Consider the following 26,006-nt stretch of genomic DNA (forward strand, 5'->3'; position numbering starts at 1 on the left):
CAGAACTAGAATGACATTTGTGTGTGGTGGAAGACTTAGAGACAGGGAGCCTGAATGCCAACTGCCTCCTGCAATAGTCAGTGTAAGGAAGTGGGAGCTCCCACTGAAGGGAAGCAGCATGGTCTCTCTTCCAAGTTCCCTGTACCCAGAGTAAGTTAGAGCCATAGAGGTATACAGCATGGAAACAGATCCTTTGGTCCAACTTGTCCATGCGGATCAGATATCCCAACCCAATCTAGTCCCATTTGCCAGCACTTGGCCCATATCCCTCCAAACCCTTCCTATTCATACACCCATCCAGGTGTCTTTGAAATGTGGCAATTGTACCAGCCTCCACCACTTCCTGTGGCCTCCATCATCTGCCACCACAGCTTTAGGGAGATTTGCTGAATGGTCTCCTACCATTAATGGGAATGAGAATCAGGCTAATGGGCAGCCCATGGACATTGCCATTGTCGCGAGTGCAGGGACTGAGGGCAGACATGCCATTTTTCAGTTCAGTTACTACACACAGAGTCCATCTACCTCCTCGGTCAGTTGACAAAGATTGCACGGTGTGACATTTTTGAACAGCTAACAGGAGTTATCCCCAGGGCGCTCGTCAATGTCTGTCCCTTAGCCACCAACTTAACTGGCCATTTGTTAAATTTGTGGAATCGTGGTGTGCTACCACCTTCACCCACAAAATAACCGCGACTACACTTCCAAATGTAATTGGTGGTTTAATAAGTAATTCGGGAGTGCCCACCAAGGTGTCGAGGTAATATACAAGCAAGAATATATTCTTTTATCTATCTTCACAGAACACAATAGACGAGAAAGACTTTACTCTCCTCTTTTGTTGGAATGCAGCAGAATTAAAATCAAAGTAAATAAACAACTCCATATTACAATCTTTTTGTTTGTCTCTGTCAGCTCTGGCTGGTTCGTATGCATTTGTACTTCAGAGAATTCAGACAAAGAATTCGTGCAGAGCAAGTTAAATTCAGCAAACTAATTAGCATTAACAAAAATATAACCAGACAACAGGTCAGTCAGTACCTGTAAGGGGACAAGTGAGTTTAATGTTAATTGTTTCAAGCAGAGACTTGTTTTAACACAGGTCTCCAACCTGTCCATTTCTATTCACAGTCATGCTGAACCTGTCACGGATTTCTGCCAGGTTTTGTTTCAATCGCTGATTTTATTACAGTGCATATTTTTCCCCTCTCGAGATTTATAAATCACAGCTGCTGTTCGCATGTGAAATGTTAACACTGCAAATTCCAAATCAAATTACCATTGTATTAACAGTTGCTCTTTTAAAATTCATTCAGGAAAAATGAGCATTGGTGGCTGGGGCCAGCATTTATTGCCCGTCGCCAGTTGCCCTTCAGAAGGTATGGGTGAGCTGTCTTCTTGAACCTCTGTAGTCCACGTGTTGTGGGTTGACCCACAATGCCCTTCGGGAGGAAATTCCAGGAGTTTGACACAACAACAGTGAAAGAATGGCAATATATTTCTGTCAGGATGACGAGTGGTTTGGAGAGAGACTTGTAGGGGACGGTGTTCCCATTGATCTACTGCCCTTGTCCTTCGAGCGGGAAGAAGTGATGGGTTTGGAAGGTGCTCTCTTGAGGATCTTTGGTGAATTTCTCCAGTGCATCTTGCTGATAGTGCACACTGCCGCTACTGAGCATCAGCGGTGAAAGGCAATCAAGCAGTCCACTTTGTCCTGGATGGTGTCAAGCTTCTTGAGTTATAAGGAGAGGCTAGATAGGTTGGGACTTTGCTCACTGGAGTGTAGGAGGTTGAGAGTGACCTTATAGAGATTTATAAAATCATCAGGGGCATGCATAATGTGAATAGCATGTGTCTTTTCCCTAGGTGTCATAGAGGTGTACAGCATGGAAACAGACCCTTCGGTCCAACCCATCCATGCCGACCAGATATCCCAACCTAATCTAGTCCCACCTGCCAGCAACCGGCCATATCCCTCCAAACCCTTTCTATTCGTATACCCATCCAAATGCCTCTTTAATCCTATAATTGTCCCAGCCTCCACCACTTCCTCTATCAGCTCATTCCATACACGTACCACCCTCTGTGTGAAAAAGTTGCCCCATAGGTCTCTTTTATATCTTTCCCCTCTCACCCTAAACCTTTGCCCTCTATTTCTGGACACCCCGACCCCAAGGAAAAGACTTTGCCTATTTACCCTATCCCTGCCTGATTTCAAGACTAGGGGTCATATTTTTAAGATAAGAGGAGAGAGACTTATATAAGACATAATGGGCATTTTGTTTCTACACAGAGAGTGGTTCATGTGTGAAATAAACTTCCAAAGGAAGTGGTGGCTGTCGATACAGTTACAACGTTTAAAAAGCATTTGGATAAGAATGTGAATAAGAAAGGTTTTGAGCGATATGGCCAGGAGCCATAGTTTAGTTTGGAATTATGTTTGGCATGGACTGGTTGGACCGAAGGGTCTGTCTGTGTGCTGTATGACTCTATGACTATGACTCCATCCAGCCCTGTATCTCCAACAAGACAGCAATGTCTTTCCAAAAGCCAATGTAGAAAGATACGTATGTGTTATTGTAACCTGGTCTTTACCACTACGTTATTAACTATTTCCTGGTCTTCAAGTCAGTGCCTCTTCTCCCAAGGTTATGAGTGGTTTATCTTTCATCATTCAATAATGCCAAGCCCTTTGGTCTTCTACTGCAAGAGGTATTGGAGGCAGTAAATCTATCCAGGAAGGTCCAAGCAGAACCAAGGAGCAAGTTGTAAATGCCCCTTGTAGTTGGGAATAACAGATGAAGCTGTGAAATCTGTTGACTCAAGCCTTTCCCATAGGCAGGCCGGCAGGTATTGAGTTTCACTGTTATCCCAACGGTTTCCTTCACCCTGTGCTCATGCTTTGTCCACTCTGAATAGCCATGAAGTGGTGATGCCAGTGTTGGATTGGGGTGGACAAAGTTTAGCGCTGAAAATGTGTTGCTGGCTAAAGCACAGCAGGTCAGGCAGCATCCAAGGAACAGGAAATTCGACGTTTCGGTCCAGAGCCCTTCATCAGGATGAAGGGCTTCCTGATGAAGGGCTCTGGCCCAATACGTCGAATTTCCTGTTCCTTGGATGCTGCCTGACCTGCTGTGCTTTAACCAGCAACACATTTTCAGCTCTGATCTCCAGCATCTGCAGACCTCACTTTTTACTCGTGGACAAAGTTTAAAATCACACAGGACAACTATCAGGACAATTTGCAAGGATAGCAATTTAAAGGAAAGCATTTCATAGGAATGTTTTTCTCATCAGGAACTAGTTACTCTACTTACCTGCTGAAGGAGCAGCGCTCCGACAGCTAGTATTTCCAAATAAACCATAACCTCGTGTTGTGTGATTTTTTACTTTGTCCACTCAGGGAACCCATGATCTGTTGCTTAAAGCCAGAATGCTGGGTTAAAATCATAACTGGTCGCCTATTTCAAAACGAATTTGAGTTACCTAACAGCAGGCTTTCCCACTCTCCTGCAAACTTCCCGTGGCTAAACAGGAATTGGCAAGGATCATGTTGGAACATCATCTTTCAAGATTCAAACCTCACCTACTCCCAAACCACCCTTTCACCTTGAGTGTTAACATTCTGCAATTTGTTTCTGGAAAGATGAACAAAATAGTAAGAGATGAACAACACTATTAATTCCTGTGATAATCTGGCACGTTCCATATAATCATCTTCGTTCTCTGTACAGCTCCAACACAATCTGGTCAGCCAGTGGAAACTAGCGGGCATGAAAATTGCAAGATGAAAGATGACCAAGGCCCACTGAGTACTTATTCTTCCATCCTGCAGTCATTAAACAATCAACGTCAATTGATCTCTGTCAATTGGTCTACAACGCACTCAGAGATGAGGCAAGGAACTCACCCCAATCTACCTTCAAAACAGTAGACAGTTTGATCTGAGCCATGCAACTCTCAATATATGATGTTTCTTGTCACCTTGTTAGATTTGGCACTCTGAGTCAAGAGGTTAGTACTAAAGTAATGCTTTTTGCCATTTATATAAATGATTTGGATGCGAACATTGGAGGTATAGTTAGTAAGTTTGTAGATGACAACAAAATTGGAGGTGTAGTGGACAGCGAAGAAGGTTACCTCAGAGTACAATCGGACCTTGATCACATGGGCCAATGGGCTGAGGAGTGGCAGATGGAGTTTAATTTAGATAAATGCAAGGTGCTACATTGTGGAAAGGCAAATCAGGGCAGGACCTACACATAAGGTCCAGGGGAATATTGCTAAACAAAGAGACCTTGGACTGCAGGTTCATAGCTCCTTGAGAGTAGAGTCGCAGGTAGATAGGATAATGAAAAAAGGTATGCTTTACTTAATTTTTGTCGTTTACATAAATGATTTGGATGCAAGCATAAGTGGTACAGTTAGTAAGTTTGCAGATGACACCAAAATTGGAGGTGTAGTGGATAGTGAAGAGGGCTACCTCAGATTACAACAGGATCTGGACCAGATGGGCCAAAGGGCTGAGAAGTGGAAGATGGAGTTTACTTCAGATAAATGTGAGGTGCTGCATTTTGGGAAAGCAAATCTTAGCAGGACTTAAACACTTAATGGTAAGGTCCTAGAGAGTGTTGCTGAACAAAGAGACCTTGGAGTGCAGATTTATAGCTCCTTGAAAATGGAGTCGCAGGTAGATAGGATAGTGAAGAAGGCATTTGATATGCTTTCCTTTATTGGTCAGAGTATTGAGTACAGGAGTTGAGAGGTCATGTTACGGCTGGAATAATGCATGGAGTGTAGAGCTTATATAGAATCATTGACATAGAGTCATAGAGATGTACAGAATGGAAACAGACCCTTCGCCCCAACCTGTCCATGTTGACTAGATACCTTAAATTAACCTAGTCCCATTGGCTTGCATTTGACCCATAAACCTCTAAACCCTTCCTATTCATGTACCCATGTAGATGTCTTTTCAATTTTGCAATTGTACCAACCACTACCACTTCCTCTGGCAGCTCATTCCATACATGCACCACCCTCTGAGTGAAAAAGTTGCCGTTCAGGACCTTTTTATATCTTTCCCCTCTCACCCAAAACCTATGCCCTCTAGTTTTGGACATCCTTGGCTATTCACTCTATCCATGCCCTCCATGATTTTATAAACTCCTATATGGTTAGCCCTCTGCCTCCGACGCTCCAGGGAAAACAGCCCCAGCCTGTTCAGCCTCTCCCTGTAGCTCAAATCCTTCAACCCAGACAACATCCTTGTAAATCTTTTCGGCCACCCTTTCAACTTTCACAACGTCCTCCCTATAGCAGGGAGATCAGTGTTGAATGCAGTGCTCCAAAAGTGGCCTAACCAATGTCCTGTACAGCCGCAACATGACCTCCCAACTCCTATACTCAATGCTCTGACCATAGAGTCATAGAGATGTACAGCACGGAAACAGACCCTTCGGTCCAACCCGTCCATGCCGACCAGATATCCCAATCCAATCTAGTCCCATCTGCCAGCACCCAGCCCATATCCCTCCAAACCCTTCCTATTCATATACCCATCCAAATGCCTCTTAAATGTTGCAATTGTACCAGCCTCCATCACATCCTCTGGCAGCTCATTCCACACTCCAGAGCAAAGAGCCTATAATCCAGGCTGATACTCCAGTGTAAGTACTGAGGGAGCACTGCATTGTGGGAGGTGCTGTCCATCATTCAGAGTGTGAAACCAAGCTATGTGCCACGCTCCAAGGTGGACGTTGGCAACCCCGTGCCACTCTCAGAAGAGAGTAATGATATCCGGGTCAACAAGAATTCTTCAACCAATATCTAAAAGAAGTATTTAATTGCTGTTCATGGGCCCTTCATGTACACATATTGGCTGCCTGCTCTCCTTACATTACAACTGTATATATTGACTGTAAAGTGCTTTGAATGCATAAAAGGTTGTGAATGATGCTATATAAATGCAAGCTTTTTTCTTTGTATCTATATCACGTCTCAAGCTGCTCATACACTGCATCCCAAAATAGCATTTTCTGTGAGAAAACTAGCTAATTAGCATTTCAATGAATCAACAATACACATCCAAGAATATCACGAGGAAGTCTGTTCCATTGGTTGACCACTTACTCAGAAATCAGCTTCGAGATTACCCCCTCTTACTTCTTAAAAGTTAATGGGGGTTTCAAAAAAAATCCAAGTCGAAATGTCTCCGTCAGTGACAAAAGGAGAAATTAGGGGCATCTGCCAGAAGAGATACTGGGAGCAGCAAAAGACTTCCTTTTGGACAGCATTAGTAAGCGAAAAATAAAAAAGCAAGCGATTCCCTTGATAATATAACTGTAAGATGTCAGGAGATAAAAATAACAGGCCCAGAAATAATTCCTGTTACAACGAGTTTTGACTGCAGAAAGCAGCACTTTTTTTTTCCCGCAGCCTTTTGGAGACTTTTGGGAAGACGTTAGAGACCGTGAGCTGGTTCTGGTCATTCTGTCAGCTCTGACATGAATAAGATCATTGCATCCACCTTCCAGCAGTCTCCCTGTATCCATAACTGCCTGAAAATATATCAAACGCTGTAGATGTTTATTGCAATACAACATTCACCATCTCCCTGATTGATAGCCTCAGCCTAGTGGAAGATCTCTGACCTTGAGCAGATTTATTCAGATGGTGTGCCCGTTGTGGTGCAGTAACTGGACACTCAGAAACTAAATGGTTAGCACGACTGCCTCACAGTTGCAGGGACCTGGGTTCGATTCCAGCCTCGGGTGACTGTCTGTGTGGAGTTTGCACATTCTCCCCGAGTCTGTGTGGGTTTCCTCCGGGTGCTCTGGTTTCCTCCCACAGTCCAAAGATGTACAGGTTGGGTGGACTGGCCATGCTAAATTGCTTATCGTGTCCAGGGGTGTGCAGGTTGGGTGGACTGGTCATGCTAAATTACCCACAGCGTACAAGCATGTCAAACCTACCCATGGGTAATGAGCAAGTATGGGGATAGGGTGGCGGCTTGGGTCTGGACGCTCTTCGGAGGGTCGGTGCAGATCCAATGGGCTGAATGGCCTCACTCTGCACTGAAGGGCTTTAATGATGTGAGAAGGTGCCTCACAAGAGGTTTCTGGCTGTTGTGAAATTTCTTATAATAAAGCAGGGCAGGGTAAAGGTGTTAAAGTAACAATAAACCAGTGAAATCAGAGAATGAACAGAGAAATGACTAACTGTAGATCTGAAAACAAATCATCGATTGTACTGACAATCTTGTTCCACCTACAAGGCAGAGATGAGTGTATCAGAGGGGTTTTGCTCGGGTTCCACTGGGAACACAGCTGATTGCTAAAGCTAGATCTGAGGGTCCTGCTGCAAACTGCCTGGAGACCAAGTAAAGTGTTCAGTGACTGGGGTACCACTCCCTCTGACCACCCCTGGGAACACAAGCCAGACTCAGGCTCTCCAGAGAAGCTTTGCCCCTGCAATGGGGGCGCCAGACATTCTGGCTGTGGGACCACACCCCATTCAACTGTGACTGCCTCGATATGATGGGGATGCCTGGCATATCAGGTTTGAGTGGGTACCTTGCTTTCTGATATTTGGCCTTGTCATTCGAAGTCAGGTGCTCCTGAAGTCAATTCAAGTGAAAGTGGTTGATTCTCTTCGCATGACACTGTTACACAATCCGAGCCTTGACAGCAGATTGGGCAGGACCATTGCTCTATAGACTTTCAGTTCGATCGAGGCAATAATGATTGCCGAATTTTAACAGGGTTTGTTTGACTGATTACCTAGACTACTACTTGACTATCCTGAACTGACTGGCTCGTGAGATCATTTCTGATGGATTTAAGGAACAACCACACTGATGTTGGTCTTCAATTCCAGTTAAAGATAGTAAATGTCTTTCCCCAAAGGACTTCAAAACAAAATGGGTTATTAACCCACTCCATTATTCATGAATCGGTGGACTTTCCTATGTGGGTTGTAACAATTCCTAGTTTAGTCATATCCCATAATGTCACCAGCCTCTGCAAAATATTGGCAGAAGCTGTGACTGAGTAGCAATGAACCATTTTAGCAATAATGACAACAGCAACTCTCCATTTTCAATATGTTCATCCATCAAGTCTAAACATTCCAGCTTCCATGTTGGGATTTGTACATATGTCTCTAGATTATTATTCTGTCAAGGTGACATCATTTATCTTTACTTATTTTTCACTGTGGACTAAAACAGCAAAAAGAACTGTTTTTGAAGCCAAAAGACGATGGAAGGAATTGTTGCACCTTAAAAACCCAGTTACTGGGACTCATTGTGAGCTGTGTTTACACTGCTGCTTTGCAAGGAGTGAGGGAGGAGAAATAAGTGACATAGAGTCATAGAGATGTACAGCATGGAAACAGACCCTTCGGTCCAACCGTCCATGCCGACCAGTACCAGGCTGTGTTGAGTAAGATTTGACCAGCAACAGATTGCTGATTGGTTCATGCAATCATGAACAATTGTGAATGTCAGAGGTCATCAGCCTGACAACCGCGCTCTGATTGGTTCAGGGCAGGTGAACATTTGGTGTGTGCGTGAACAATACAGAGGCCCAAGGTCTCCACACTGGAAGAAGCAGGAGTGAAGTAACTTGAGCCTGGAGACAGACACTTATTTTCTCCCAGCATTTGATACAAGCTGTTGCCTCACACCAGTCTCTGTGAAACTAAACAACTAGTATGCAAATCCCCTCATCTCCATGAAAGAATTGAAGGAACCTGGAAGGTATGAGGTCAGAGAACAGAAAGCTTTGGGGAGAAAAAAGAGGAAAGGCCTATGGACTGGTGCTAGTGAACTGTGATTTCCCAGTATCTTCTCCTCCATCTAGAACACCAAGGGCTTATTAGTTTGTCTGCAATGTGTGTGTGTGAACATGTAGATGTATCTGTGAGTGGGTGTGTGCATGTGTCTGAGTGTGTATGTGTGTCTGTGCATGCATACATGTGGCTGCGAGTGTGTGTGTGTGTGTGTGTGTGTATGTACATGTGTCTGTGAGTGGGTGTATGTAGGGGGTGTATGTGTGTGCATGTGTCTGTGAGTCTGTGTGTGTGTGCATGAGTGTGCATGTGTTTGTGAGTGTGTGTGTGTGCATATGTCTGGGTGTGAGTGTGAGTGCATGTGCGTGCATATGTGTACATGTGTGCATAAGTGCCTGTATGTGCACGTCTCTGTGAGTGTGTGTGCATGCGTTAATGCACATGTCTGTGTGTGTGTGCGCATATGTGTCTATGTGTATGCATGTGTCTGTGTGTGAGTGTGTGTATGTGTGCATGTGTCTGTGCGGTTGTATCTATGCATGTGTGTGTTGCAGTGTGCATTGTCTAGGGATTTTAAAGGGGTCTAGAGTTTCAATTGACAGAGTTATACAGGAGAAAGTGAGGACTGCAGATGCTGGAGATCAGAGTCAAGAGTATGTTGCTGGAAAAGTGCAGCAGGTCAGACAGCATCCGAGGAGCAAGAGAATCAATGTTTCGGGTGAGAGCCCTTCACCAGGAATGAGGCTGTAAGTTGAGGGATGTGGAGAGATAAATGGGAGGGGATGGGGCTGGGGGGAAGGTTGCTGGGAATATGGTAAGTAGATGGAGATGGGGGTAATAGTGATAGGTTGGAGAGGAGGGTGGTGTGGAGAGGTGGATAGGAAGATGTACAAGTAGGACAATTCATGAAGGCGGTGTCGAGTTGGAAGGTTGGCACTGGAATACGGTGAGGGGAGGGGAAATGAGGAAACTGGTAAAATCCACAGTGAGTCTCTCTCTCACTGCACCCTCCAGGTCATCTCCTCTGCACAGCAATCTTCTTCCTGACCTCTCCGCCCCCACCCCACTCCGGCCTATCACCCTCACCTTTACCTCCTTCCACCTATCCCACCTCCATCGCCCCTCCCCCAAGTCCCTCCTCCCTACCTTTTATCTTAGCCTGTTTGGCTACTCTCTCTCATTCCTGATGAAGGGCTTATGCTCGAAACGTCGAATTCTCTATTCCTGAGATGCTGCCTGGCCTGCTGTGCTTTGACCAGCAACACATTTTCAGCTGTGATCTCCAGCATCTGCAGACCTCATTTTTTACTCGAAAATCCACATTGATGCTGTGTGGTTGGAGGGTCCCGAGGTGGAAGATGAGTTATGTGTTAACCAGTCACAATTCTGTTTACCTGGAGATTTAACATATTTATTTGTAATACTCAGTAGTTCCTAATAAGTACAGGAACCTGGTCAGTTAACCTGAGTTCATCAGATAAGTGGGCCACACCAGGAGGAGTGGAGTTCAAGAATCGGTGCACCTTCCCAAGTGGGTTGTAGCAATTCCTAGTTTAGTCATACACCATAATGCTACCGGCCTTGGCAATATATTAGCAGAAGCCATAGCTGAGTAGCAATGAACCACTGGTCAACAATTCTCTCAATAACAACAACAGCAACCCAACCCTGTGCCTTGGGATGTCTGATTGACACAAAAGAGCAGGTTCACTTTTGACTGTTTTGAGCTGTGCTCAAGTGCCCAGTGGAGTGGGTAAGTCTAACCCTGACCTTTAATCCTCTTGAGTTTAACTCTCCGTACATGAGACTGAGTGATTTTAATCTTAGAATTCAGACTCAATGTGAACAGGAGAGTCAGACAGGAGAACTGACTCAGTCACAGAAACCAGAAGATGCCAAGTCTCTCACATCGAGCTCTGAGCCACCTACTCATATGGTGAACAGGTAGAGCGATGTTGAAGACAAGAGTAGACAATTGAAGAGTTGCAGAGGGCTGGTTGGACAGAGCAGGTCATGGACAATTCCATGAAGTCGGTGGGGGGGGAGGCGTGGGGGTCAGTGCCCTGTGGACTGTCCCCAAGCCGAATAAGGAAGTGGACATCGGAGGTTCCTGGGAGCAGGGAAGTGGGAACCCGCAAAAGCCCAACCTCAATGGTGTTGAACGGTCAAGAAGATTCTTTGCTCACCCACTGACCTTGGTTTCCTTCTTAGTTCCTCCATTCTCTGGAATCAACAACTTGCATTCACATTGCACCTTCGTAAATTATCCCAAGATGCTTCACAGGAGGATATTCAGAGACCCCCACAGGAGGATATTCAGAGACCCCCACATGAGGAGACAATTGTGCATGAGGGTCATAAGAAAGGAGGGAGATGGCCTAGTGGTATTACCTAGTGGGGCAGCAATGACCTAATGGCATGATCATTAAACTGGGGACCTGGGTTCAAATCCCACCATGGCTGATGGCGGAATTTGAATTCGATAAAAACTTGGAATTAATTACTATTGCCAGTTATTGGGAAAAAACCCATCTGGTTCACTCATTCCCTTCAGGGAAGGAAATCTGCCACTCTTACCTGGTCTGGCCTACATGTGACTCCAGACCCACAGCGATGGGGTTGACTCTCAACTCCCCTCCACGTGATTAGGAATGAGGTAATATGTGCTGACTTAGCTGGTGACACCTACATCCTGTGAATAAATTTTCTAAACAGGTTGGAGACATTTGGACAAGCAAGGAGAAGGAATTTCTCAGCCTGGGGCTGTCTTTGGTGAAGCCATTAAAGTATGGGAAATTGTTGTGGTTCTGCTCGCCGAGCTGGAAGTTTTTGCTGCAAACGTTTCGTTCCCTGGCTAGGGAACATCATCAGTGCTGTTGGAGCCTCGTGTGAAGCGCTGCTTTGATGTTTCTTCCGGTATTTATATTGGTTTGTTCTTGCCGCTTCCGGGTGTCAGTTTCAGCTGCAGTGATTTGTATGTGGGGTCCAGGTCGATGTGTCTGTTGATGGATGTTCATGTTGATGGACATACAAATCACTGCAGCTGAAACTGACACCCGGAAGCGGCAAGAACAAACCAATATAAATACCGGAAGAAACATCAAAGCAGCGCTTCACACGAGGCTCCAACAGCACTGATGATGTTCCCTAGCCAGGGAACGAAACGCTTGCAGCAAAAACTTCCAGCTCGGCGAGCAGAACCACAACAACTGATACCCGAGCTACAAATCTTCAATCAGATTTTAAGTATGAGAAATGAAAGAGGCCAGAATTAGATGAGTGTTGAAAATGAGGATGCATCAGATGACTGACATAGGGAGGGACAAGGGTATAAAAGTGCTTCGAAATGATTAGAATACAATCCCTACAGTGTGGAAACAGGCCCTTCAGCCCAACAGGTCCACACTGTCCCTCTGAAGAGTAATCCACCCAGACCCATTCCCCAACCATACATTTAGCCCTGACTAATGCACCTAACGCTATGGGCAATTTAGCATGGCCGATTTACCTGACCTGCCCAACTTTGGACTGCGGGAGGAAACCCACACAGACACAGGGAGAATGTGCAATCTCCACACAGACACCCAAGGCAGGGATCAAACCCGGGTCACTGGCACTGTGAGGCAGCAGTGCTAACCACTGAGCCACCGTGCCATCCAACTTGAAGACGTGAATTTTAAAATCAAGGCACTCTCAATGCAGGAGCCTTGGTTCAGTAAGCTCAGGGGCGATGACCAAACAGGATTCCACGGGAAGTGGGATAGAGACTGCAGATGGGCTGAAGATCCAACGGGAAGAAACCTGATTCCTGACCGACCCTTCGTTTAAAGCAAAAGTAATACTTTGTAGGTCCAAGGTCCTGGAACACCATATAAATAATGCAAGTTCCTAACAAACCCCACCCACCCCCCACAGTGGGGTGAGTTCATGCCAGCAGTGTCACCTAGGGCAGAGACCGTCCTGGGACTGTGCTGGTGCCTCACAGGGTTTGTGAAAGGTAAATAAAACTGCAAAAGACTTCTCATTCGTCAGTGGGGCTTCTGTTAGAATCAGAATTGAGAGAGTGGTGCTGTAAAAGCACGGCCAGTCAGGCAGCATCCGAGGAGCAGGTGAGTCGACGTTTATGGGAATAATCCCTTCAGAAGTCTTCTGTTAGAAACAGGAGGGAAGTGGAAATACTGCATCCACTCTGCCCAGGAATAAAACACCACTGGGTTCAGTGACAGCTCCTGATTTTAGCAACTGGATCCCACTTTGCACTTTTCTGGCTGTGTTTTAAAATAAAGCAAAGTCTGCTTCATTAACCAGTCGTCTTTAGTTCGTGATGCTGGACTGTTATTTCACTCGGACCGTGAAAACGTGATTCGACAGAAGCCCTCAGCTAGACTGCACACCGAGAGCTGGGTTGTGCTTGCAGTTAACACTTGCTGAGGGAACACCACACATCCAAATGAGTACACGGTTTTATAAAACACCAGCAGACACGGAGGGGGTTGTGAGGGCCGACTGCCTGACCCTCTTCCGCGGTTACGTTAGGGCCCGGGTGTCCTTGGAGAAGGAGCACGCGGTGTCCACCAACACCCTGGAGTTGTTCAGGGAGAGGTGGGCGCCGCAGGGAGTGGAGTGCATCATTTCCCCCTCCAACTCTATTTTGATTTAGTCCCTGCCCTCCCCTTCACTGTTTTGACCACACAGCACTGCCCTTTGATGTGAAGGGCACTGCTTGTCACAGGCCACTCGGGTGTTTCCTTTCTTCCTGGTGGTGGGAATTAAATAAAGATTTGTGCACTTTGTGTCTCTCACTGTGTCTCACAACTGCACAAAAAAAAACCAAAAAAAAGCAGCATTTTTTTGTCACTGGCCACCCGGGTGTTTTCCTACCTTCCTGGTGGTGGAAAATGATTAAAGATTCAAAGAAGAAAAAAATAAAACATCAGCAGAAGCGGCTGCATTGACAACTTACCGTGGAGATACTGAAAGAATCCAGTCACTAGGTTCAGGGATGTCACCCTCTTGCCAGAGACTCCTTTACAGCTGGCCATTATGTGTGACGCATCTTTGCAATGAATCAGTGAAATGCTTTAAAATTCCAATGATCCCCGAGGGAGGGAGAGGAGAGGAGGGGGGTGGTTTGATTCTGCGGGAACGTCCTCCAGTCTCACCTGCCCGGTGTCTCCCCCCACTCCATGGACGTGCAGAGCGACCCCAGACGGGTGCTGAGTGGGATTTTTAATTCCTGGCTTCTTTCCCCCCCCCAACCCAGTTTCTGTGAAAGATGAGATTGGGGGAGTCCGGTGAATCCAACCACTTTCTCGTCAGGGGCTTGATCCGAGGCGATGTCACTGCAGCTTCACCACTCCCCTCATTCCAAAGCCTTAGATCCGAAAGCAACAGGCATTAATCCAGCATCCCGGGAGGATACTGCCTCTTGTCACCGTGACACTGGGCAGATGGACTCTGAGCAGACTTTATCCAGGGATGTATACACACACAGACACACAGCCTGAGCACCGACTGCAGAAGACTGACTGGTTTTCCTGCTGCAGTGATAGCTCCTACTGAAACACATCTCAGGCAGGATTTGCTACAGAATTCACCCCCTTCACATCGCTCCCACAAGCGCCTCCTGTTGCAGGGATGCAGAAAGAGTGCATTTTCACACGCCAAAGGTGGGGGGGGGGGGAGGGGGGGGAAACCGACGCACTGTTTTCATCTCTTTGACACATCAAATTCAAAACGTGGGACTGACACAAATCTTGAATTCAGCTCACACGCTCGGAATGTGAACTGGGAACCCCTGTAATGACTGCAGCGTTTATAATCCACAAACTGACTGAGATACCATCTACTGTAATACCTTCTGTACATCAATGGATTAATGCAAATGACGATTTAAAGCAATAATTTGCAGTCTGACCACTCATGGTTTTACCTCATATTTAGAACAGGAGGAGACCAATCAGCTCCTCAAAGCCGTCCTATCATTCAGTTAGATCACGGCTGACCTGGTAATCGCTCCATTTATCCATAACATAAGGAACACTGTGATCAATTATTTTAATATTCTGGGCCACTAATGCCAGAGGGGTATGAGCTTGGATGTTTGCAAAGTAAGGCAGCACAAGTCTTCAAGAGACTGGGATGGCGGAGATTTTAGCTCCTTGAGTCGAGAGGTTTTGGGACTGATTAGATTACTTACAGTGTGGAAACAGGCCCTTCGGCCCAACAAGTCCACACCGACCCGCCGAAGCGCAACCCACCCATACCCCTACATTTACCCCTTACCTAACACTACGGGCAATATAGCATGGCCAATCCACCTGACCCGCACATCTTTGGACTGTGGGAGGAAACCCACGCAGACACGGGGAGAACGTACAAACTCCACACAGTCAGTTGCCTGAGGTGGGAATTGAACCAGGGTCTCTGGCGCTGTGAGGCAGCAGCGCTAACCACTGTGCCACCGTGCCACCCACGGTGTGGATGTCACTAAGTTCTGAATTCTGTCTCAAACCTGCCCCACGTCCAACTTTAACTGAGTTGGGCAGGTGACCCACTCCCAGAAGGAGGAGGGCTGACAATTTAGTTACAATAAGGTTCCATGCCCAATATGTGTCAGCTATTTTTAAATTCATTGGCGGGATGAGGGCGTCACCCTGACTAGGCCGCCATTTATTGCTCATCCCTAATTGCCCAGAGGGCAGTTAAAAGTCAACCCCATTGCTGTGACTCTGCAATCACATGTAGGCCTGACCAGGTAAGGACGGCAGATTTCATTTCCTAACGGGTACTAGTGAACCAGATGGCAATGGATTCACGGTCATTATTAGATGTTTAATTCTAGATTTCAAAAAAAATATTTGTTTCAAACTCCTCCATCTGCCAAGGTAGGATTTGAAACCAGGTACCCGGAACATTACCTCAGTCTCTGGATTAACACTCCTGCAATAAAACCACTAGGCCGTCGTCTCCCGATAGGAGCGGACCCTGGATAATTCCAGCAGCTAAAGGAAAATGAGGACGCCTGGATCCTGGGGGTCAGAGGTTAGCTATCTACCTGCTGGATCCAATTTCACCCACTCTCCATTAAGATAGTGGTCACCAGCTTCAATTTCCCACCACTCAAGCCTTCTGAGCCTCCTTCTGATCTCCTCTTGTCTCTGGCCTCCCACTCGCCCTGTCAACCTTGCCAAATTCCTCTCCTATCATTCTGTTGCCCCCAGTTCTGCTTCCCTCCTGCAGGAAGCACGGTCTCTGACAGCAGGCCCCACTGCCATCCCCTGTCCCCTGGGTAATATCCACCCGGGTTTATGCGGCTCACGGGGCCTTCATTTGTCCAGGGGGCCGGAGGGAAAGGGATGCCAGGCCATCACAGTATGCCACCTCCCCCCTTCCCCACTAGACGCACTCTCTCCACCAGCTCCCCCCCCCCCCCCACCCCCCCCACTCTCGGTGGTGGGCATTGAAATCTCCCACCCAGAGTACCTTCTGTCCCCTTGCCATGCTCAGTGCTTCCTCCAAATGCTGTTCAACAGGAATGAAACCTCGTTCATCAGCCGAGGGGCAGGGACTGCAGACAATGTCTTTGCCCAGACTTGACCCTGATGCCATCATGGAATCAGGAGTCAGTGTTGAGGACTCCTGGGATAAAACCATTTCAACTATCGACCACCTCTGTTGGGTCTGTCCTGTCAGCGAGGCCGGATGTACAGAGCTACTGGTGGTGGTGCCGCAGCTATTGTCTGTAAAGTATGATTCCTTGGGTATGAACACGTCAGGCTGACACTTGACCAGTCTGCGAGACAGCTCCGAAAAGACCACTCCCTCCGTGACTCCCTCGTCAGGTCCACACCCCCCACCAACCCAACCTCCACTCCCGGCACCTTCCCCTGCAACCGCAAGAAATGCAAAACTTGCGCCCACACCTCCTCCCTTACTTCTCTCCAAGGCCCCAAGGAATCCTTCCATATCTGCCACAAATTCACCTGCACCTCCACACACATCATCTATTGCATCCGTTGCACCCGATGTGGCCTCCTCTATCTTGGGGAGACAGGCCGCCTACTTGTGGAACGTTTCAGAGAACACCTCCTGGACACCCGGACCAACCAACCCAACCATCCCGTGGCTCAACACTTTAACTCCCCCTCTCACTCCACCAAGGACATGCAGGTCCTTGGACTCCTCCACCGCCAGACCATAACAACACGATGGTTGGAGGAAGAGCGCCTCATCTTCCGCCTAGGAACCCTCCAACCACAAGGGATGAACTCAGATTTCTCCAGTTTCCTCATTTCCCCTCCCCCCACCTTGTCTCAGTCAAATCCCTTGAACTCAGCACCACCTACCTAACCTGCAATCTTCTTCCTGACCTCTCCGCCCCCACCCCACTCCGGCCTATCACCCTCACCTTGACCTCCTTCCACCTATCACATCTCCATCGCCCCCTCCCCCAAGTCCCTCCTCCCTACCTTTTATCTTAGCCTGCTGGACACACTTTCCTCATTCCTGAAGAAGGGCTTATGCCCGAAATGTCGAATCTCCTGTTCCTTGGATGCTGCCTGACCTGCTGCGCTTTTCCAGCAACACATTTTCAGCTGTGAGACAGCTCTCCCAATTTTGATACAAGCCCCCTCCCCTCAGATGTTAGTAAGATTCGATGGATCTGTACGTGCCTTTCTTGTTTACTCGTCCCTCAATCGAGGCCAGGTCACACATCCGGCTTCGCTCCTTTCAAGTCAGCTAATAATTCGCTTCCACCAAATACATTGATTTTGTGGGCATGGGGAAGAGGAGTAATGCTCAGCGACTGAACTCTGACCTTTCACCTTTCGGGACCCCCCAGAGGGATGTGTGGGAAATGGAGGCCTGTGAGAAGGAAGCTTTGGATTGGGTCGGGGAAACCACGGGGCACTGGCAACAAATCGCTGTGTGGGTATGGCCTGAAGCAGGGAAGCAGCATTCTAAAGATTGGGACCTCCCTACTCTCGTCCTGAGCAGCCCAACTCTCACTGCTCACACCGGTTCAAAATGTGGGATCTGAGATATCAGGGAGGAAGGAGAGAGGTCAGACCCAAGGTCCTTGGGTGGGAGAGAGTGGGAGATGGAGTCATAGAGTCATAGAGATGTACAGCACGGAAAAAGACACTTCAATCCAACTCGTTCATGCTGACCAGATATTCTTACCTAATTCAGTCCTACTTGCCAGCACCTGACCCATATCCCTCTAAACCTTTCCTATTCATACACCCATCCAGATGCCTTTTAAATGCTGTAATTGTAGCAGCCTCCAACACTGGATATTGGAGGGTGCTGGCAGGTGGGACTAGATTGGGTTGGGATATCTGGTCAGCATGGACAGGTTGGACCGAAGGGTCTGTTTCCATGCTGTACATCTCTATGACAATATGAGTTCCTCTGGCAGCTCATTCCATACTCGTACCACCCTCTGTGTGAAAAAGTTGCCCTTTACGTCCCTTTAAAATCTTTTCCTCTCACCCTAAACCTATGCCCTCTAGTTCTAGACTCCCCCACCTCTGGGGAAAGGCCCTCATGATTTTATAAACCTCTATAAGGTCTGTGTGGTGCCGCAGCTATTATCTGTGAAGTATGATTCCTTGGGTATGAACATGTCAGGCTAATACTTGACCAGTCTGTGAGACAGCTCTCCCAATTTTGATACAAGCCCCCTCCCTTCAGATGTTAATAAGATTCGATGGGTCTGTGTGTGCCTTTCTTGTTTTCTCACCCCTCAGTCTCCGAAGCTCCAGGGAAAACAGCACCAACCTAAGATGGAGAGGTCCCCACTCTGCTCTGACTTTAATACACCGTGGATGGCCTGAAAAAGCTGAGGGCAGCCCTCCAGCCTCCAATAAAACCTATGCCTAAGAGCTCCAGAAACCTGCAGTTACCACCCACTGGGGATGCAAACAGCCCCAAGGAAAGGAGTCATAGACACTACACAGGGCTTCCCAGATTGCGGGGGAGGGAAATTAGCCACCCTAGATTACCTACAGTGTGGGAAAAGGCCATTCAGCCCAACAAGTCCACACCAACCCTCTGAAGAACAACCCAGCCCGCGCCCCCCCCTCCCAAATTTACCCCCGACTAACGGACCTAACACTATGGCAATTTAGCATGGTCAATTCACCTGACCTGCACGTCTTTGGAGTGTGGGAAGAAACCCAAGCACCCGGAGGAACCCCACGGAGACACGGGGAGAATGTGCAAACTTCACTCAATCATCCGTGGCTGGAATTGAACCCAGGTTCCTGGCCCCGTGAGCTAACCACTCAGCCACCATGCCACCTTATGAGCCACCTTATGGAGCAGGGGACAGAAGTTGAAGGTCAGATGGGGAGGTAGGGAGTGAAGTTGGCCCCTGCCTCCCACTGTCGCCCAGCTTCCACTGCCCACCTCTTTTAGGCAGTAGATGTGGATTGAGAATGATTTCCCGATGAAGGGCTTATGCCCGAAACGTCGAATTTCCTATTCCTTGGATGCTGCCTGACCTGCTGTGCTTTAACCAGCAACACATTTTCAACTGAGATCCTTCATTGCAGTTAATAGGCCCAGGGGCATATGAGTAAGTGAGCACCTTACTCACCCCCAATATTATGGACACCAGATTGGGTGCATGGGCAGGAAAGTGCTGGGCACCCAGTCACCATAGTTCGCATTTGTTTCAGTGATGTGGATTGTGTTCTTACCATCAGCCAGGACCGTGGGGATAACTGACTTTATTCAACATAGTGTCCTCAAAGGGCTTTGATTTAGTGCTTCATTTGAAGGGAGTAATTAGTATCTAATGAATGCTATCAATGATCTCTAGGCAGGAAGCTACTCCTGTGGGAGTTGCCTTTCTACCTGTGTAAGAGGAATTCTGGTCATCACTCTCCTGACTCTCCTTCCATTCACCCAGCTTCCCCTCTCAAATTTTCCCCAAAAACTGAGGCATCCTCATGTGGCATTTGGGCTTCCCAACAGTTGTCCCTTCAACACAAAGTCAAACGAATCATTTTATATTTTTGTTCGAAAGTAAATATCTCCACATTAACACAACTTACATATTCCCCAGTTACAGCAACAATTTTAGTCAGTAAAGCAACAGGAAACCAAGAGTCAATGGCAGGAGATTAAGTGTCACATTTTCCATACTTTTATTGAACAACAAGCCCTTTCTACTTACTGTAGTATATTAAAACGTTACAGAGATTTCAATAGTCTTTTGTTCTTATTACACTGATATCATTCAGCTCAGAAGTTCAGTTAGAACTTCAGCAAACAGTGAACAATTGTGTAACATGTTAAGCTAATGGCTGCTGTTTCGGTTTCTTCGCAAGATCATCTGTCGGAGAGGGAATCTTACTCACTACCTGAAGCATGTTTAAAATCTGACAACAAGCTCGAATGTCCCGCAGGTTGGCTTGTGTAAAGAGAAACTTGAAGTCAAAGCCTTGGGTCAGCGTTGGCGGAAGAGCCAAGCTAATGCTCGCTTCCCCAGCAGGTTCGAGGCCCACTTGCGGAATAGGGTGTAAAGGTTATGGCTGATACTCTCTGCGCGACGTTGGAAGAGGACGGCAGAAGTGAATGTGCTGTCTTTCAAATGAGATACTGAAATCAATGTCCGACCTCCCCTCTCATTTGGAGAATGAGAGCACAGCACACCTGATTAAAAGCAGGGGGGCTCTCTCTGTCACCCTGGTCAGTGTGCTCCACTTCTGCAACATACAAACCTCATCTTAATACTCTTCAGCCAGCACTATTACCATATCTTTTATTCATTTCCACCTCATGTGCTCACCTCAGCCCATACACCTTAACCACTCCATGAGATAGAAGATTCAAATGCTCATCACCACCTTGCATATCAGTGAATTCCTTCTTCCATTGTATATACTTATGAAGTTTACTTTTCAACTCCCCTAGAAGTGAAACATTTTCTCTACATCCACCGTATTCAAAGTTATCTTGTTCCTCAGCCCCTGCTTTCCTCAAGAAAATGGCCCCAAGCCTTTGTTCCTGTCCTTCCTCATAGACATACAACCGCACAGTCCTAATGTCATCCTTCAAAATCATGTTGACACTCTCTGCAGTCTGTTTTATAAACTGGAGGTCAGAATTGTGCGCAGCATTATCAATGTGGTTTAGCCACAGTTCGACACAAATGTTACATAATTTCTCTGCTTAGGGAGCTGAGGACTGTGAGGCGCAGATGTGAAAGAATTGAGGTCTGGGGCAGATTAGATTAGATTCCCTAAAGTGTGGAAACAGGCCCTTTGGCCCAACGAATCCACACTGTCCCTTCGAATCACAACCCACCCAGACCCATCTTCCTATATTTACCCCTGACTGATGCACCTAACACTATGGGCAACTTAGCCTGGCCAATTCACCTAACCTGCACATCTTTGGACTGTGGGAGGAAACCAGAGCACCCGGAGGAAACCCACGCAGACACAGGGAGAATGCGCAAACTCCACACAGTCAGTCACCCGAGGCTGGAATTGAACCCAGCTCCCTGGTGCTGTAAGGCAACAGTGCTAGCCACTATGTCACCCTGATGATCTAACGGAATATCAGGGTAGGTTTGAGGGGCTGAATAGCCTACTCCTGTTCCAAGTTCTTGTGTTCTTATTCATTCAGGTTGGTTAAGAACAATTTAAGAACCAGGTTTATGGACAGACCTCTCACATGTTAGAGTTGATTTTTCGCTGCAGCACAATATTCTGCATTCTGTTCTATTACCCTAATGTACTGGTGATAAGATATGATCTGTCTGGTAGCACACAAAACAATACTTTCCACTATATCTCAGTACATGTGAAAATAATAAATCAAACCAAATGCCATCTAAAACAGGAAGATGAGAATCACTTAGTCATAGAGTCACACTGCATGGAAACAGACCCCTTGGTCCAACTCATCCATGCCGACTAAGTTTCTAAACTAAACTTGTTCCACTTGCCTGCATTTGGACCATATCCTGCTAGATCCTTCCTATTCATGTACCTGTCTGAATATCTTTTAAATGTTGTAACTGTACCAGCCTCCACCATTTTCTCTGGCAGTTCATTCCACACACGAACCACCCTCTGTGTGAAAACATTACCCCTCAGATCCCTTTTAAATCTTTCCCTTCTCACTTTAAACCAATGCCCTCCAGTTTTGGATTCCACTACCCAAGGGAAACAGCCTTCACTATTCACCTTATCTATTTCCCACATGGTTTTATAAACCTCTGTAAGGTCACCCATTAACCTCCTACGCTCCAGCCTATTCAGCCTTCCCCTATGACTCAAACCTCCCAAACCTCAGAAAGTCATAGGCAATTTGATAGAATGTGCAGTTAAATGGCAGATGACATTTAGTGCCAGGAAATGTGAAGTGATTAATTTTGGGAGGAAGAGTCAAGAAAGGCATTATAACATAAAAGATACAACTCTAAAGGAAGTGAAGGAATATAGGGACCAAGGAATATATGAACATAAAGATGTGAAGGTGTTGGTCAGAACACAGAATAGATTCATTAAAATTGCTGCAGGCATGACAGACTTCGTTTTGTGGACAGACTGGAGAAATTGGGAATAAATTTCTCATCAATTGGGTCAATAGGCTGAACAGTCACAAATGGAGTTTAATTTAGTTAAGTGCAAGGTAATGCATTTTAGTAAAACAAACTTTGGCAGGGTTAATATAATTAACAGTCGAGCCTTGGGTAGTGTTGTGGAACAGAGAGGCCTAGGGGTTCGAGAGACCTAGGGGTTCAGGTACATAATTCTTTGAAGTTTGCATCACATGTAAACAGGGTGGTTAAGAAGGCATTTAGCACACTTGTCCTCATTGCTCTGAATATAGGAGTTGGGACGTCATATTGAGGTTGTACAGGACGTTGGTGAGGCCTCTTCTGGAATACTGCGTGCAGATCTGGTCACCCTGTTATAGGAAGGATATTACTAAGCTGGAGAGAGTTCAGAAGAGATTTACCAGGATGTTGCCAGGAACAAAGGGATTAAGTTATAAGGAGAGCCTGGATAAGCTTGGATTTTTTTTTGTTGAAGCATAGGAGATTGATGAGTGACCTTGTAGAAGTTTCTAAAATCATGAAGAGTACAAATAAGGTGAATGGTAGATGTTTATTCTCAAGAGTGAGGGATTTCAAGACAAAGGGGCATATTTTTAAGATGAGAGGAGAAAGATTTAAAACTTTTTTTACACAGAGTGGTTCATGTGTGGAATGAACTTCCAAAGGAAGTGTTGGATGCAGGTACAGTTACAATGGATAAAATGGATAAGTTCATGAATAAGGAATGCAGGTCAGGCAGCATCCAAGGAACAGGAGATTCGACGTTTCGGGCATAAGCCCTTCTTCAGGAATGCCCGAAACGCTGAATCTTCTGTTCCTTGGATGCTGCCTGACCTGCTGCGCTTTTCCAGCAACACATTTTCAGCTCTGATCTCCCACATCTGCAGACCTCACTTTTGCCTCATGAATAAGAAATGTCTGGAAAGACATGGGCAAAGCAGGTGGGACTAACTTAGTTTGGGATTATGGTTGGCATGGACTGGTTGGACTGACAGATCTGATTCCGTGCCATATGACTCAATGAGATTTGTAAGAAATGTTCAAAACCTGAGGGATCTGGAATGTACTGTCCGAGAGTGTGGGAGAGGCTAGTTAATTTCCATTGGTAGTTTTAGGGTTTAAAATTTCACTACTGGTTAACTTTTAAGGATTAATCGCTGAGTTCAGATATTTCCTAGTCCACCCAGTCAGTGATGTTATTAGACACCTCTGGAGTAGGTGGGACTTTAACCTTGGCCTCCCAGCTCAAAGGTAGGGACGTTACCATGCACTTCCTAAGGGCATTAGTGAATCAGATGGTTGTTTACAACATTGGTTACATAATTCAGTATGTGTTATGTTGAGATTTGAACCCATAACCCCAGAATGTTAAACCTGGATTGCTAAATCCAGTGATATCACCAATATACCACCACCTCCCATTAACTTGGCTCTCCTGACACAGAAAAACTGCAGACAGACAAGTGCTAGAGAGGGGAATTCTAAAGCCCGATTGCTTTAATCATCAAGGGAGCTGACCCCTTGTTCAAAGGGCTCTTATGGTGCAGTGGTGGTGTCTCCACCTCTAGGCCTGGAGACCTGGGTTTAAGTTCTGCCTAACAGGTTGATTAGGAAACATCTTGACCCTTTTGTGCCTTTTTTTTCTGTAACAGCAAACTTCTCAAAATCCACTTCAACAGTAGCAACGGGAATCCAGGGATCACTGCAATCTAGCCGACTCCAAAAGGAGCAAGGTTAGCACTGCTCTCATTAAGACTCAACCTGTCTGTCAGGAAGTGGTCAGCTTTGAGACCACAGCATTCACATTGATTCGCAACCTGGATGATAAATCTGTGCAGAACCTCTGACTTTTCCCTAATCTTTCCAAGGCTGGATTAATTACCACTCAAGGTTTGCTCTGTAGCACCTCGGCTGCCTTCGTGTGGTAACCATAGTTTCTTACAAGCTGTGTGCCTACAACAAACACAGTGTTTCGGCCAGGAAACTCCCACCCAAGCTGCATTATCCTTCAACTGGTCGCCATGGCAACTGGTCTCCCAAAGACTCGATTCTTCTGTCCCTGTTCATAACACTCACGTCCATCTGAAGCCCTTGCCTCTGCTGGGACGAGCTGGGGGTTTTACTGAGCCGGGAGCAGAATGAGCTGGTGGAAGGACAGACTCGAATTGACACCCGTGGTCAAACAGAGGAGTAGCACAGGTGCAAGAAAAGACACTTGCAGAAGAGCAGTGAAAAACCACATCTAAAAATGTAAAGGGACAACCACACTGTTAAGGTGATATCTTCTCACCCACGATGTGATGAGTTGTCGACTTCTGGGCTTCAGTCACGACTCGTGCTTTCAGTGGACTTGTGCATTTGAACTAACATACAAATACATTTAGGGCTTTCCACCCCCAATTAAGATATTGATCTTTTAAGCACTAAAAATCTTACCACTCCAGATAGTTTAAGGGTGCCACAGTGTTTAGCACTGCAGCCTCATAGCAATAGTGACCCCGGTTCGATCCTAACCTCGGGAGATTGTCTATGTGGAACTTGCATGTTCTCCCGATGTCGGTCTGGGTTTCCTCTGGGTGCTCCAGTTCCCTCCCATAGTCCGCAAATGCGATGGCTAGGTGGATTGGCCATGCTAAATTGTCCCCATAGAGTCCAGGCCTATGCAGGCTAGGTGGGTTAATGATGGTAAATGTCAGGTTAAGGGGATAGAGCGGGATGCCCTTCAGACAGTTGTGCAGCCTCAATGTGCTGAATAGTCTGTACCTGCACTGTACGGATTATACAACATCTTCTGGCAATTTATTCCTATTGTAGGATGTTACGCTCACCTTATACAAAGGAACCTCCATTATTCGGCATTCGAATAACCGAGTTTCAGATTATCCAAACAAAATTGTAAAGTCCCGATGCTTGACTAACTATGTTATCTGGCATTTGATTAACCAAACGAAATACTCCTCACTCATGTCCTTCGGATAATTGAGGTTCTTCTGTATGGCAAACTGGTCACGCTATAATTATATCCTCCCACCAGCAGAGGTGCTGCTGTGCTACCTCTGGTAGGTGAGTGTAATTCCATGATCATCTGCATTGCAGGAGAAGGAATTTATAATGAAAACACAAACATTTGGTCAGAGTGTTTGATATTAAAAAGAAGAGTCAGTTATATCTGTGCCATGATGCCCCGCCCTCTTTCCCTGGCTCACCGAAAGACGGTGTTTGGTTTTCACACACAGCAGAAAGTCCGAAGGAGATTAACTTGTGTACAGACATTAACTTGTGTACAGACAATCAGCCACTGATCGTGCTACAATAACAACTTTGAATTATGTAGTGGCTGTTATATAAGCACAAAGACATGGCTTGGCTGGTGGTGAGGAGGGTTCTACCTGTGAGATCCTTCATGTACACCCAGTCTGTCTGTACCACCGCACGCTGCTCTCAGAGTACCTGTGAGGCCGTTGAGACTGTCATGCATCTCCTGCTGGAACATGCCTTTGCAAAGGAAGTCTGGAGGAAGAGGCAATGGTTTGTATCGAGGGTCATCCCGATCCTGGAAGCAGGACTCTGTGCTCTTCGGTCTGTTCCCAGGACTCACACCGAGATAGCTATTGACTGCGCCTGGAGG

At 46.5% G+C, this 26,006-nt stretch overlaps 1 protein-coding gene across 1 annotated transcript in view; it reads right to left on the reverse strand.

Moving 5' to 3' along the window:
- The window catches only part of LOC132819587 (nesprin-1-like), a 182,456-nt gene that overhangs the window by 111,151 nt on the left and 45,299 nt on the right, over positions 1-26,006 (reverse strand). The gene's annotated exons all lie outside the window — the stretch shown is intronic.

The sequence above is a fragment of the Hemiscyllium ocellatum genome, chromosome 10 (genome assembly GCF_020745735.1).
Source record: "Hemiscyllium ocellatum isolate sHemOce1 chromosome 10, sHemOce1.pat.X.cur, whole genome shotgun sequence".
In the NCBI taxonomy this organism is placed as follows: Eukaryota; Metazoa; Chordata; class Chondrichthyes; order Orectolobiformes; family Hemiscylliidae; genus Hemiscyllium; species Hemiscyllium ocellatum.